This window comes from Euprymna scolopes, chromosome 9 (genome assembly GCF_053919585.1).
Source record: "Euprymna scolopes isolate OS-2025 chromosome 9, ASM5391958v1, whole genome shotgun sequence".
NCBI lineage: Eukaryota > Metazoa > Mollusca > Cephalopoda > Sepiida > Sepiolidae > Euprymna > Euprymna scolopes.
In genome coordinates this window covers 148,987,388-149,004,614 of record NC_136490.1, presented here as the reverse complement: position 1 = coordinate 149,004,614, position 17,227 = coordinate 148,987,388, and positions in this window count along the sequence as shown.

Genomic DNA, 17,227 nt, shown 5'->3' with positions numbered 1-17,227 from the left:
GATATATGCTCTTTATACCCAAGCATTCTGAAGCCTAATGCTTCTCATCAGAAGAGAAAAGGTGGTTCTAGCACATTTTCACATTGATGATTGCGTAAGAAGGGAACACTGCCTGTAAGAATAAAAAATAATTATAATTGATAATTATTTTTAAAATATTATTGCTGTAAAGTCCTTGTAAGAAATAAACGGGAACCCACATTGAGGAATTAAGAAAAACAGTCAACTTAAGCGCAAACGAAATATTTTGACTTCCTGCCGTTGAATACTCTCTGATTGTTTACTATTTATGCCCATAGATTAGGCATTTATAGATACTTGATTTCCATCAATTCTTGTGTTAATTTCTATTGACCAGGAGATAGTAGAATAGCAAGTTACAAAATCAAGGGTGACTATCACACTGGGTTCGAATCTCCCGACTAGCAGTATTTATCACTTCCTACACTGATAATTGTGTAAGCATGAAACACTGGTATCTATAGGTATAATTGTTAATATGCTTTTAAAATATTGTCTCTCTCACTCCCTATTTCTATCCCTCTCTCCCTCTTTCTCTCTCTCTCTCTCTCTCTCTCTCTCTCTCTATATATATATATATATATATATATATGTTTATTTGTGCCGCATTTTTCTTTCATGCATGTTTGATTAAACAGAACTAAAAGTCTCTGTTTTTCCTTGTTGGCATGACTAGGTCAAGTATCTCTCGCCGCCTCACTCCATTTATTAACTTTTAACAACGACAGATTCAAAAAAGACTTGTGAAATGTATAACCAGCGTTTTTTCCCTGCCATCCTCGCTCTTACACATTTTAATCCTCGCCTCTCTCCTTTCATCAGCGAAGCTTTATTCATTCAAGTAAGTTCGATACCATGGAAAGGCAGTGTATGAAAATGTTTTTAAAAAATTCCTAATCGAATTTCGTAATAAATTCACCGGTTTTTATTTTTGTAATCGCGTCACGTACCTGACAACGAAAACGTTTGCAAATATGGCGAGTTTTTATTCTCACCGGAGTAAAAAATGAGATCGTTAGCTCGCAAACACCCGCGAAAAAGTGACTTATAGGCAGAACACGAACACACACACACACACACACACACACACACACTCACACACACACACACATATATATATGTTACGATAATAACAGTAGATGCGCTGTGTTTAATAAAAAGATTGGTATTTTGATTTAAAGTGAAAACTTTTACGCATACATTTTCTAATACAAATAAAATAGCCATAAATATAGTTGAAACACATTAATTAGGACTTGCACGATTCTACATAAATTCCACGTTTCTTTCAATGCCGATTTGTTATAATTTATGTTTATCAATAATATTTCCTTTGAAATACCAAATATTTAATCATGATCAATGGTATTATGAAAAGTGACTCCTTTCCCGTAAAATTGTTATTATCCACTAAGTAATTTTTGAATAAAACATACACACACGTGTGTGTATGTTAAATATATATATATGTGTGTGTACCGTGTATATTTATGTATTTATTAAAAATACTTGCAATTTAATTCTTACCACGACAAGACAGTTAAATAGTTGCCAATAGAAAAAAACGCCATTGTTTTAAAATCTATTTATCTTTTATTATTAATTAAATTTAACATGTTTATTTATTTATTTATGTGCGTGTATATATAAAAAAAACTTTCGAACCGATGCACCGAATTGAAAAATTCTTTTTTTTCTCTCTGAAAGATATGAGTCCCTAGATTGTCCATTATCTATATATGGTTTGTAACGAACAACGCCGAGTCACACAAAACGCCCGAAATAAGGGGTTTGGGGCCGTTTCATGCAATGGTCGAAAACCTCAATTGAGGTTTTCGACCATTGCCTATGTCAACGGAATTTAGCACTGTCTGTATACAGTCGCGGTAACATCTTTCGGCATACCGACAGGATTTGTGGCGCAATGGATAACGTGTCTGACTACAGATCAGAAGATTACAGGTTTGAATCCTGGCATCTTCGTAATAATTTTCCCTATCATTTTATCCAACGTGTACTCATTATCTTTACCCTTAGTAAGGGTATTTTAGTTTGTTCAGTGTTTTTGGTTTGTGCGTCAAGAATTTCCCATACTTCGAGTTCACAGGGTAAGCGTTGATGGTAAGACGATGTAGAGTGTACTTGATGTTGAGTGTACTCGATTTTGTGCTTGACTTGGCGTTGTGTGTGCCGACGCAGAGAACGAAGTATAAGATTTAGGACTGTTTTCTGCTATAATCGAACTAAACAATTGTACATATGTAAAACGCCTGTAATTTTCGTGAATTAACTTTTAGTAAACTAGAACCCCCTGGGTCTGTTTTCTGTTTGATTTGCATGAGAAGCTAATTGATTTTCAGCGAAAATCAACACGAAGCCTGCGACGCTGAAGAATCCTGTTAAGCACTCCCGGAAGAAGACGATCATCGACCATTATAGTTTCAACAGGGTCCGAGGCTACATCTGCTGACCTAAGGCAGGAGGCTTACACTAGTAAGAATTAAAACTCCCAAAATGTCACTTAGAACTACTTATCAACAACTGTTTTATCCGTTACTTCGACGTGTAATTATATAATAAATTAAAAGAGCCTTAAACATAAACTGTTTTAATGTGACCATTTCTTAATAGTTTGATGTGCCGCTATCTTCTGTTTGACTACTTGCGCACTGCCATGAGAAAATACTTTCTATAGATTCGAGATTTTTGTTACATAATTAAGTTAACTTAGACTTAACTGAGACCACACATAGACGTTATCATCCATAGTTCTAAGTGAGAGTCTTATGGGGGTTCAGTTATACGAGATGCGTTTAATAAGCTTCCAGCCTTTTATCGTATGGGTGCTTTTATTGATGCACACATGAAACTCTAATCCCCCCTCGAAATAATTTCCTCCGGCTGCAATGCACTTGTACCTTTCCAACAATTCCCGGAAGGCCACATGGAAGTCCTCTTCTGTAGGCGTGACAATTACCATCGTTACAGCATCATTTATCTCCCCAATAGTCTCATAACGACAGCCTCTGATGTTTTCATTGAGCTTAGGGAATAACCGATGTTATATGATAAGGGCTGTCCCCTTTTCATGTAAGTATAAAAATAAGGAATTAGTTAAATGTAAATATGAAATAGAATAGACGAAATTCGAACCTCGTAATTTAGGTTTAGAAATAGATTACGAGAGAGAATTAGAAAATGGAATGTAAAAACAAACCATTGTTTAGCTTAGAGATAAATTGTTTTAAGAAAAGGAATGTGCATTTTTCAATTCTGTTATGAAATTGAATTGATGAATGCAACTATAGGATAATTTAATAAACATGTTTTTAACATATTGGAAGTATAGGTTACTGGAAATATAGGTTAAAATTCCTTTTGTAAACAAAGGAAAAGTTTTTGGACACGCATTTTCAGAACACGTGAAAGACGACACATGTTTTAACATGGGTATGACGTCATAGAAAATGGGAAGTTCTCGACATAGTTAGAAACTTTAGAATTAAGCAGGGAGAGTTTGAGGACGAGAGACGACAGTCTGGAGTCCAGAGATGGACAGTCGAACGTCTGGAAACGAGACGGTCACCTTTGAAACATAGAATGTAAAACTTTGAATTCCTGACTAAGAAAACCACCGACCGGTCCATGGAAATAAACATATCATGTGTTTTTATAAACGTCGTCTTTGTGTTGTAATTCTACCAAAAGGTAAAGTGAAATTGTCATTATATGTCTTATATATCCTGTGTTTTAAAATGTCTTCACATACACAATGTCTCTACATCTCATATCTACAATGTGAACACTAAGACTGTCTCAACACTGTCTCCTCACTCTAAGAGCTTCTACTACACTTCTAAGTATGAACATTTTATATATATGAATCTCTTCATAACACGAACACAGAACGCAACATCTCTCTTAATAAGACTCTCTAAGACTCACTTTTAATAAGACTTCCTAACAACGAACAATAACAACAACAATAATAATAATAATAATAATAATAATAATAATAATAATAATAATAATAGTTAAACCCTATATAACACAAAAAGCAACAAGGAGACTATAGAGAGGGCCTTGATGTCCATCTTGGTGTAATAGTCTGTGACAAGGATGGAGTTGTGGACTGGTGCATTCGTGTAAACCTTCCACATCTTTAGTTCCTCGCAGTTAATTATGTGTACAGTTCATACACTGATATCAAACTGTGCACTTATTGTCTCTATAGACACACGACGGTCCTTATCCATAAAATTCTTTATTTTGCCAATCAACTCTGGTGTCTTGAATTCCTTACTCCTTCCAAGCCTCTCATCATCCCTCACACTCCCTGCCTTTCTTGAATCTCTTACGGCACTCTAAAACTTATGTTCGATAAATACAAGATTTCTCAAAAGCAATCTATTACATTCCATACGTTTCTGTGGAATTTTTTCAAGTTTAAAATTTTATTTTATTTCATATTGTTCTTCTAAAGTGTCCTTATGTCCAAATTATATTTTTGAAATTCATGGAAATCAGGCTTTAGAAGGTTGTATTCTAAAATCCTGTTAGAAATTGAAATCATAAAAATTGGTCAGTCATCTCATAAGATGTATAGCAATAAGATATTGATTTTTCAAGTGTCTACGACAATTTAAATGCTTATACAAAAAGTCTGGAAACTTATTGAAGCACCTCGTAACTTACGAGATAACAATTGATTATTTACATTTAAAAATTTAATACATATAGAAGCAATACGTATTTTAATACAAGCATCTATAAATATAAAAGCGAAAATGTATGTATGTGTTCGCTTTTTCTGTATGTCTACAAAAGCTTTTTTCAGAGAAGCGGTCGCTCGCTTCACAACTTTAAAAACTTTTTATATCACATATAAATCGTAATATCTCAGAGTTAACAACGAAGCTCGCCTGTCTATTTAATTTGCTCGATTTCGGGAAGATAAATATTCAACATTTGTCGCTCGCCGCATATGCGTTAGTCTTTTTCCTATAACATCTTGGAAAAAATTAAAAATCCCGCAGCCAAACTTGACCTCATTAACTCATTAAAACGGGCACCTGCCAAATCCAAGTAATTAAATAAATTCAAACGTGTTTCCGTTAGCATCTCACGGTGGGGCAATCGTTAACGTCGCACGTTTTTTTTTCACACTTTAATTTAAACTTTGCATCAACGGTTCGGGTTCGATCCTCATATTTACTTTTTTTTTAGCCCCCAACCCCGGAGTTTCCACACACACCTCCAAACACACGGACAACGCCGGGTACCCCTTGCTAGTCTTTAATAAAAGTAAATTATTTAAAATAAGATGGCCGCAATGCGTAAAAATAACATAAAAATAAATTTTATAAACGTCAAATTATTTAGTCGTCATTTTGTCGCTGTTCTTTTATCCATATCATAGATTATTCTCTCCCAAACCTTTAGATAGCCCAAATAATATTTGTACCTTGTTCTTGATTATTGAAGTAAATGTTAATTCGTAATCTAATGAAGTACTTGATTGGAATGTTATCTATAAGTCTACTGTCAGTCACGAATCTCATTATATTTTTGCAAAATATTTCTATTTTCAACAGCAATGCAGCTGTTCAATTCAAGGTTCAAAAGAGAGTCGCCAATCTGATAGGTCCTGGAGTGTCATCTAAGCATCAGCCTCTGCCCCATCGACGAAATGCAGCATCTCTCTGCTTGTTCTACAAGTACTTTAACGGTGAATGCTCCAACGAACTGCAAGCACTTGTACCCCCTCGACGTAAATACCCCAGACAAACCCGACAAGCAGCAAAATCCCACCCCTTCACAGTAGAAATCCCTAGATGTAAGAGAGCCTTCTACTCCAGTAGTATCTTCATCAGAATCGTTAGACTTTGGAATTCCCATCCGGGTTCAACGTGAACCGACATCTTGCTGCCCAACTCCCCACATAGTACAATTGTAGCTTATGTCCCTGATAGTAGCCCCCTACATCAAAGTGGTAATGTGCCTTGTTTGGAGTGAAAATATAATATATATATATATATATATATATATATATATATATATATATAAATAATATATATATATATATATATATATATTAATATATATATATATATATACTACAGGCCATAAAGTACTCATTTGTATCGTTACAAATATTACAATTTTCTTACTTTTTTATAATCTAATATTCATAATTATTACTCAATATTGTGAAAATTGCTCATCTCAATGACTAACACTGCCGCTGGCATTAGAAATGACATCAACGTACGTTTAGGCCGTTCTGATAGATAACGTAAGCCTGTAGTATTTACAAGAATTGCATAGAAAATTTAGCAATGTCCAGAGTACAGCTTGTATGGAATATTCGAAAGGTAACGTTCAGCTAAAAACAGATTGAAGCCCTCCTCGGCGATCTTCGTATTTCTGTACGCGTGAGAGTCATGGAGTATAACTGCGGATGTAGAGAATTTTTAACATCTCATACAAAGATAGCATTACAAATAAGGAAGTGGAGAACATGCTCCTACAAATAGTCTAGCCATATGAAGATCTACTGACCTGCGTGAAAAAAAATGAGTGGCATGCCGATGTCATACGATCATCAGGTCTCGCAAAGACAATCCGGGAATGAACTATACAGGAAAGGAGGAGGAGTGACAAAAAAAAAAAAGATGGTAGGATAACATCCGATAGTGGACCAGGTCGCCTGCCATTGGTTTCTCGTTTGTAATGACCATTGATCCCAGTACTCTTCGCACTCATTCAGTGCAATCTATTCCATCAAACAACTTCCTTAGATACGGCGTTTATCGCGAGAATATTAATGCTAATACTAGGAGGACACCCCCTCACCCCCAAAACATGATTTCTTTGAATAGTGAGAGTAGGTAAGTTGTCTGATACAAAATTTATCAGAAAGACCAACATCACCCCATTCGACAATGTAATTGGTCCGTATCTAATTCTTCTCTGTATTTTCAATAATAATGCAACAAAACAAAATAAGAACTTGGTGAATTTAGTGTACATATGGGGGGGTATAACTTTTATGTGTTTCTTTTTTATTCACTGATAATTGCTAATGTATTGTTTTCACAGTAAATTCTTCAGAGTAAACAGAATGTGCGCATTGAAAGGAACAAATAAGAAATCAATGTTAAGGCTTTTCAAGTAATTGATGATGTTCTCATCTTTCCGTTCGACTGTACGCAGATTTTAGTGTTCAAATATGCTATCGATTTATTTTTGCGGAGGTGGCAAAATCTATTGATAAACTATTTCTTTGTTTAGTATCGATTTAACATGTTTACTAATTAAGAATATTTCTATTTATAGACATCCTCTTCATCCGCATAGATTATCTGATTTTATTAGCTCATTATTATAACTAGCTGCATCCGTGAAACGTCATAACGTTACGATATAATGCGTAATTGAAGTATGAATTGGTGTATAAAACTAAACAGGTAGTTGTAGAGTGACAATACGTTTTTTATTATTATTTTTACAAGAGGGTTAACATTTATCAACTCTAGAAAAAAGGGTTAATGAGTGTACAGTGGTATTTTGGATAGCAGTGTAGTAATTGTTAACAGTGGAAATTAAGTATCATTTGATTATTTAAGAAAGCGGCTCATAAAGGACTTTTTTACATTAGAAAACCATGTTGTAGTCAACTGGAAGCAGACAAGCGGAACAGAATTTTATAGGCGGCGAGTTCTAGAAATGAAGATTTATTCATGAAATTTACCTTTAGATTTCTGCACAGATCGAGAGTAGGGGAAATTGCTGATAGTGGTTATATCTTGACGAGTGTTTTGTAGACGTTTGGCAAGGAGGAACTAATAGATTGAAGTTCATACGGATACTTACTATGAAAATAACGATAGAGCAGAGACAGGCTCGCAACGTCTCTTTTTTTTTCTTTCTCATCACGATTGATGTTCATAATGTTACGGTCGATGTCGCCTCCGAAAGTGAAAACTTTCAGTTAGAAATGATTAGCATTCAGCATTTTTATCCGTTGCGCCACGTGCTCTTGCATAACGATTCCAGAGTTTTACAGGGAGGAAAGTGAAGGTTCAATCCTCAGTACGGTCGATAAGCAGAATGCAATTAAAAAATAATTAAGACATCTAGTTGGCCATGACTGAAGGAAGGAAAGGTAACTACCTCGTGGATTAAATGCATAGTTATGTTCATAATTATGTACAAAATTGACAAGGTGAACTCTAAGAAGGTCTTAGGTTATATTAGTCGAAACGTTGTAAAAATAACACTGAAGATGCGAACAATAGTCCTAAACATTCAAATAGTAGAAACCATGAATCTTTACCTAAAAAATTCTGAAATTTTATTTTTTTTAAATTTCAATTGGTTTATAATCATATTTTTGCACGTATTTAATTGAATGTGTACACGGTCATAAAAATGAATAATAGCGTTGGACAGTTTATGAAATGATACCCTCCCATTCTTTGACATCATCAATTTTCAAGCACATTTCTCTTTTGACAATACTTTTTTTGCTGCTGGAACTTTGTTAAGCTAAAAATGACTTCAATGTATGGAATGAATTAATCTCGTTCCCCAATTTTACTTTGTTTTAGATTTGTTCCAAGATTCCAACTCCAATATTTTGTTACACAATGGTTCCGTGATTTCTTTTGTCTTGGAAAACCTTTAGAACAACCTGTGGAATCCTATTTTAGCAGCAGCAGTAGAAGCAGTAACACCAGCAGCTTAAAATTTAATTTCCATAACTAATACATTATTATTGGTTAATTTTTTTTTACAAAATAATCAATTGCGATTAGTTTTGTTCTGGTAGTCGCGCACTTGTTAGCTACTGGCTCTATAAACGAGAACTAGTAACCCTGCTACAATATGCCATGTCAGTGGTTTCAAAGCAGCGAAAAACAAATTAGTACTAAATTTCTTGAGAACAAAATCAAATTTAGCCTTGGTCGCTTGGTCAAAAGTTCTTCACTTATTTATACACATTCCTTTTTCACAGACTCTCACTTTCCCTATCCCCCCGATCGTGACTATTAACTTATCGATCTATTCTCGATTACACTCTCCGAGACTTGTGTGATGGATACCAACAGGTCACTTGAGAACTTTCACCACCTTGTGATAATGATTAATATTAATGTCAACATTCGACCCTAAATTGAAAAGCCATTGCTCAAACTGAAGAAGCTGATTGTGAATTCATCGAAGATCAAATCAGAGACGATCAAAGTGAAAGAAAACATGTTCTTTACTACACAATGGTTTAATTCATCCTTTGCAACTGCTATATTGCATAGACAGCAAATATTCAATCGTCATAAGTCACATAGAAATCAACCAAAATATATATTATCAAAAAGTCATCTCTTCTTCTCTTCTCTCTCTATATAAATAAAATGAACTCATTTTTTCCCGTCTGATTTGGACATTAATAGGATTAAAAATCAAGATATTTCATGCAAATATAATATGCACAAACGGCAGAACAATATCTGAGGTGTGTTATAGGCTTATTATTTCTCAAATTCCTCGATAATCTTAGATTTCTATACTTTTTCTGCTGAGAAGTCACGGCCAAAATCGGTTAAGATCAATGGAAGTGGTAAAATATTTTCTCTCTAATAAATTCCTCCTCCCCCTGCCACCACTTAACACGGTTTGGGGATCGTTCACAAGGAACAGTTGAGAAGAGAACACCGGTTTGGCTTCGTAGTTCTTTCATGTGAAGTTATTTAAAATCACTAAACTAAGCTGCAGTGCTCTGTGGCGTAGTGGTTAGCGTGCTGGACAATTCACATTATATTTTCACGTTCGCGCCGACCTACCGTAGTCGTTTTTTTTTCTTAAACAACTGGGATGGACTTTTCTTGGTGGCCGAACTGTTAACGTTGCAGATGTTTTTTTTTTTTGTTTTTTTTTCACACTTTATTTTCCTACTTTTACTCATGACTCCGGGTTTGATTCTTCCTACTTACCTACCATAACATTTTTTAAAACTCCCCCCCCCCCGTCCCGGAAACAAACACTCGGACAAAGCCGGGTACCCCCGCTAGTTGTAAAAGTATAGTAGGCGTAGCTAAGAATATGAATTACGTGATGACCCCCCCCAAAAAACTCAAAAAACGTAATGAGTTTCAGAAATTAGGAACTCGCAAAAATCTGGGAAAATCCATAATAGTGTGGGGAATAATAAGCAATCAACAATTATACTGCTATCCAGCCGCCATAATGTCACCTGACAAAACTGAAGTGCTTGCCTAATTCACAACTTCACAAACTTCCCAATTTGGACTGAAACGCCACTCGATAATTTGATCATCAAAACTTCACAAGAATTATCACCATATATATATATATATATATATATATATATATATATATATATATATATATATATATATATATAATGAACTCATTTTTCCCCTCTGTTTTGACCTGAATAGGATTGAAAATCAAGACATTTCATGCAAATGTAATATGCACAAACGGCAGTACATTATCTGAGGTGTGTTATAGGCCTATTACCTCTACACTTCCTCGATAACCGTAGATTCCTATATTTTTTCTGCTGAGAGTTCACTGCCAAAATCGGTTAGAATCAATGGAAGTTGTAAAATCTTTTTCTCTAATAAATTCCTCCTTCCCCTTCCACCACTTACACCGTTGCGGGATCGTTCACAAGGGACCAAGTACCAAGTACCAAGAAAAACAGTTTGGGGTTTTCTTTACTTCTTAGTTGCTTAAAAAACTGGAATGGAATTTTAACGTTCCTTCTTCGTTCTATGCTTTCTACTGGGTGGAACGCACCATGGACTTAGCCGATTCGAAGGGTTATTTATGCCATTTTTTCTTTCGCTTTCTTTCGTTTTGTAGTTGATTAAAAAAACTGGAATGGAATTTTAACGTTTATTTTCTACTGGGTGAAACGCACCATTGGACTTAAGCGAATCGAAGGGTTCTTTATGCCATTTTTTCCGTTTTTGCTGTTTTTTTTTGTTTTTCAAAACACGTTCATTTTTTTCCTGATTTTTCCTTTTTGTTTTTCCGATTTCTTTTTTTAAGAAGTTTTACGTTTGTTCGCTTTTTTTTTTATTTGGGTTTGCCGATTTTTTACAGAAGTTTTTTAAAAATATTTAACCAGGATTATTACTCCGTTCATTCTTTACTTAACTCCCACACTTACACACACACCTTCAAACAATCGGACAACGCCGGGTACCCCGCTAGTATATCATAAAATACGTTGACACTTTCACAGCATGTGGGGTTGATGTTATTTAAACTAGAGTCACAACCAAATACTGCTCTGCTGATCCGCCTCAGTCATCTCCAAACTCTACAATAAATACCTTGGCGAATCTTGTTTCACTGGGAAATTGCCTTTGTAGTACAAGTATTCAAGAACTCTAGTAAAAGAACTGACCGGCAAAATTTTCGCTCCACCAAGACATCTTTAAATCCTTAATCACACTACCGATAGTCTACCATAGTTCTTTCTTTCCGACAATCAGTAATGACTTGCGCAGGCCTATTACACTTTCGGTATCTTAACGGTTATCCCTGAATATGGACTTGGAACTAGCTTAGATGATGTAGAATCATTTCTCCTAGCAAACTCCCTGGATATCTTAACGCTAAGCGAAACTAACTAGCACGCCCCCATCCCCTCTAACACGTTAACAAAACTGCTAGACTTTTGAATTCCCTTCAGGGTTTCTGCTTCCCCAATTGTACTGACATGCACAAGTTCAAGTGTAAACATACATTTTCTGCTCAACTCAAGTATTTCTGCAACTTATGTCCCAGATAGTAGCCCTCTAGATCTAAATATGCCTTGCTTGGGGTGAAGCTATACTAAAAATATCAATTGTTCTTTCGCAAAACAATATTATTATTAAATATTATTATCAATCCCAAATTCGCCAACTGAAGCTATACCTTCTCGGCCTGGCTGCATCATCGACCAAATAAACCGTATCAACGAGACAACCGACTATTGCCCGGAATTGTTCATACAATAAAAGTTCTAAATTAACTCTGTTATTTATGTAAAAATTCATCATCACAGGTGGTTGGGTAATATTCGCACCCTTTAGCTCAGTCAACTTTTAAAGGAAATTGTTGAGTCTTACTCATCAATACACCTTCCACATCACACACTCACTTGCTTCTCCCTAGTCACTGACATACACCGTACATCGCAACGCTATCGCTTAACAACGTCAACATGTTTGTACAGAGTATTTCTTGTTCACTTACAAAAGAATTAAAATTCATGCGCGTACATAAATAATGCAAGAAAAAGGATTATAAACGTCATTGTCCAGTTCATTATTAATGAAGCAAAAGTTCAATTCTAATAAAGGTAGTCTACTCACATTCACTTGGTTTTTTTCTCATATTATCATACCTTGGTCCATTGTCTAATCTAGTCTGGGGTTAAACGTCAGTTTCAATCAAAGTTCATCACAAAGTTTTTTTTCTTAACATTATCCTTCGCTAGACTATTGTATTATTCTGGGATGAAGGTTCACCATTCTACAGTTAATATTTAATTATTATCTTTCCCGAAAAAGACAAAAAAGGGGTCTCAGATTCAGAATCTGCTTTGGTTGGAGTAATCTGGGTTTAAGGCGACTTCTGACAACGACGTGGGGAACTTTGAGGCGTTTCTTACTGTCACGCTAATCCACTCGGTTTCTTACATACTACATTGCCACCACCCACACCAGCACCACTATCATAGTCATCACACTTTATGCCATCATCACCCCATGAGAGAGGAACTTTGTTCTATTGACATCCGGATCTAACCTGGTCCGCAATTCCACCAGGTTTACATTATCCATTTATTTCATTAACATCTCATTTGCTGGTACCACTACCGCTCACACACGACTCCACGGCCGCCCAGCCACACCCTCATATATTCAGTTCACACATTTCAGGACTGCCCAGTTGGGATTAATTGGCTCAACATTTGTAACACTACAAAGATACATCTATTCTGAATATTTCTGTCACTATCTTACCGGAGAAGTTCGAACTCTTCTTGCAGGATTTGCAATTGGGCAATCATATTATTAACATCTTCTCGATTTTTCGCAACCTCTAGCCTCACAATATCCAATACCGAGAGTCCCTCACACGTGCTAGTAAACCGTTGCCTATCGATTCTTCTCTCGCAACTATCGATCAATTTCTCCCAAGGTTCCAAGTTCAAATGTATAGTTTCCCGCCCTATACTTGCAGCTCAATTTCTCGCAAGGTTCCAGGGAACACACTAGCTTGATCAAGTCTATATCTGCAAAGCTATTGAAAATTTCCTTCAATGTTTTGTTGAATTGTCCCTGGAGAACTTAAAATTGGCCTCGCATTCCTCACCTCCAAAAATCAGAAATGGCAGTTTAAAGACTGTAAAATTACTCCTCCTATTACCTTGTGTGTGTGTGTGTGTGTGTGTGTGTTTGTGTGTCTTCTATGTATTTCCCTTATTTTCTAGAGGTAATTAGTTGATTTATATTAATTCCCTAAAAAAACAAGGGAACCGCATTAAAAAATCGCGTAAAACAGACTGTCTGCAAATCCGGGCATGACTTTTTCACAATTTTCCATGATATGCAGATATGTGGGTAATAGTAGTTCTGATCTAATCTTTTCGTTCGCTAAAGTGGCCATATAAAACATGGTCTCTATTATCTTCTCGAAGTTTATTTAGAGATAATGGACTTACATAAGGAGAGACACTAATGTTATATTATAGTTATTGACTTCTTAATAGACTAAAGAAATGAGTGACGTAGACGGACAGAGACATCGGAAACATTCGCCGTGATAATAATTTTTTTTTACATGATTTCACCGTGTCAGGTTGGCATCTTAAAACTGATATTAAAACAATTTTTCTCTCGGCTAAAAACGTGACGTAATTCATCATTGTACAAGTCTAGTTTGTGTACTGTATTGACTTCTGTCACCTTCCCTCAACTTTACGCCCCTTTTTTCTGAAGACGATTCTGTTTTATTGGTCTGGTTTATCATGTACGCAATCGCTACTGACGTACTATTATGTAACAATATTACGATATATTTTTTGAGTTAAATAATAGTTGTAACATGCTAAAGGATGCTGTGTAAATTTGTGAGTGCTAGATTTAACATTATTATGAATTAATAATCTTCAAATATCATTATCTATGTATTCAAGCCATCAGCTATTCATTATCGACTGTATATACAACGTCCACTAGAGGAAGCTCTGTCAGGAAATTTAATCAGGTATAGGATATTGCGTTGATGGTTTGACTGTGGATACTTTGATATCTGATGGAGAAAATATTTGACATATGGCATTATTTAATAGTTAATTAATAGGTCATTCAGTCTGTGCAACTTCAAATGGTGGTTCCATTTTCGTATCAAATTTATCTGGTTAACAAGATGAATGTAGAAACTTCCAAGATTTTTCTTTCATCTCGCTTATTGGAAAGTTTGTACTTATCATTGTTGAAGAAGCACATATGAAAAACTACTAGATAATTATCTTTGCGCGACTTTTTGTTTGTAACAATAATAACAATTATACAATATGTTCAAGTTTATTAATCACCAGCTCCCATTAGATGACGGAAGTTAAGCAACGTCGAGTCTAGTAAGTAATAAAATGGGTTACAATTTGGTAATACTTAGTGCTGGAAAAAGATTAGCGCCGGCAGATTATCCTTGCTCAACACATGCTGCATGAAATAACGCAGCGCCTCTCGACCCCGAAAATAAAGATGGACTCATCTATCTGTCTGCTTTTCATCACAAGGTAACAACAAGAGAAGTGCTTCGAATTTGGATTTGTCTTATACTAGTGCTTTCTTAATCCGAGCGATGCTGGTTGTTAAATAAATAGGTATTCACTCTAGGGTTTACCCAGATTCACACATAATTGTGAAAATTATGAAAGTATGATAAAGCAGTTTACCTTCACAGAGAGACAATTAAAAAATTCAGAGGTTGAAAATTGAGTAAAACAAGATAACCAACGAAAGACGTTCAATAATGATTCTGATCCACTTCTAATAGTATTAGAGTTACAAAAATTTGGCAGAGTCATTAGCCTTTTTCAACGTAAGAACCACCCAGATTGCGCATTTCGCTCGTCGTTTAATGCAGCACTGTAGACCAAGAGTGTCTTTACATTACAACTTAACTTTTAAAATCTAAGCTGCATCATCTGTGAAATGCATTCCTGTGAGAAATAACTTCATAGCTAGTTAATAATGAAAGTCATAGAGTGTAAAGTAAGGAAAGTAGGGGGGTGGGGGTTAGGGATGGAGGCGGATTTCATATCCACGCGCCAATGTTTCTGATCTGGCGAAATCGACAATTGTGGACCGGAGAGTTATCTTGCATGATAGAATATAATTTTGTGGATTTTGCCTCTTCAGTTTGATAATTTTAATAATTTTCTCAAAAGTGAAGCATAATAAACTCTTGTAACTATAGTACTCTTTTGCCAGGAAATCTGTCATCATTACCCCATCCTGGTCCAAGATGACTATGAACATGACCATGCAAGCGGAGGGCTGCACCCTGTCCTCGTTTCGAGGTGGTGGTTCTGGTCTCTCGGTAATAGTGATATACCCAGGTTAAATCCTGTGTAATCAATCTTTTGAAAAATCTTGACTTCTAAGCATATCGCCAAACAAATCCCCGAGCATTCGATGCGTTCTCGCTTCTGGAAATGTGTTAGCAACCTGGTAATCTATCTGGTAGACACTTTATACATATGCAAACGGTCAGTGGAATGGACTGGAAATGGCACTAACCATATGCAGGTTTAATCGGCTTTCTCCAAAGGAGGAAGTTTCATGGGAGTATGAAAACTCGCAAGCGGTCCCCAGTCGCATGTATATTCCCGTTAGAGGAGATGACGACGTTAGGGTTTTGCAACTCTTGCAGAGAAGTGTCGCATCCTCCTACGTACAGCGCCTAGAATTCGGTGATCTAACGAGAACCGATGTGTCAACGTGATTATGTGGAGATGACGTTTAATTGTAATATACGCTTGATTCTGAATCACACTGATGAATTCATTTAGATGAGTTGCAAGATGTTAATGCTTTTATCTGTTACTTATGAACAAAGTACTCCCTCGTATACCTAACTATTGAATCACTTCGCGTAATGAGTGCGACAATCGCCCCAAATCAATCAAATTGCATAAAACATGTTTTCGTTATCTGATGTTCAATAAAAAAGAGCTTTCATGCGAAACGTTAAGATTGTGTCGCCTTTGAGGGACAGCATATCAAGAAATTAGTGATTAAAACAAAGTTATATTATTTTTAAATTGCAAGTAATGCTCTATCGTATTAATATTATTTATTAAATATGGTTTTTAATATCTATAGTAAATGTCGGAAATTACTATCGAGCCGAATGTGTGCATATTAAAAGTACAGGAATACAATTTAATGAACAACTTATCCTATAAAAATAAAATTGTTTTTTTTTCGCATAATATTTCATTTAAAAAACTACAAATTCTGTTAAAAACAGTCTATGATGTATTAACCTATTTGATATGCCTCATGCACATCTTTGAGTTCTACTGTCTCTATTCCACCATAACTGACAGCATTCATGCTGCCACCTGGATAACATTTCTATCACATATATTATCAATCAAACAGAGAAGACAATACTTCCGGTTTGGACCTGACTTCCTATCATTTTTTGAAGGAGGGTGACCAGGCTTTGACATACATAGCAGCTGCCAAATTCCCACGACGCATCTATCTAACATATCGATTCTAGCAGTATTTTATGGACATATTCGTATTTGTCTATCCCGACGTGATATCTACTTTCAATGTATTTCTATACATTTTTTCGTATGTCTTTTTACATCGCGTGCAACCAAATGGAATATCGATCATCTGAAGAGATTTTATAGCAAAACATCAAACAGTTTCTAAAAGTTGGTTATAAAAGAAATCGCTTTGTGTTTTTTTTTTATTTGAGTTTCAATCTGTTTGCTCTGACGCTTTGGGGGTTTCAGATAAACCTTTATCTCTTTCCAAAGTCTTTGTTCAAAGGTAGATTTTCTTTTTTTATGAAGTAGAATATATTTTCGAATGCCGAATTTACTGCTTCCTGATTTTCGTTCTTATATATTAAACCGACATAAGTA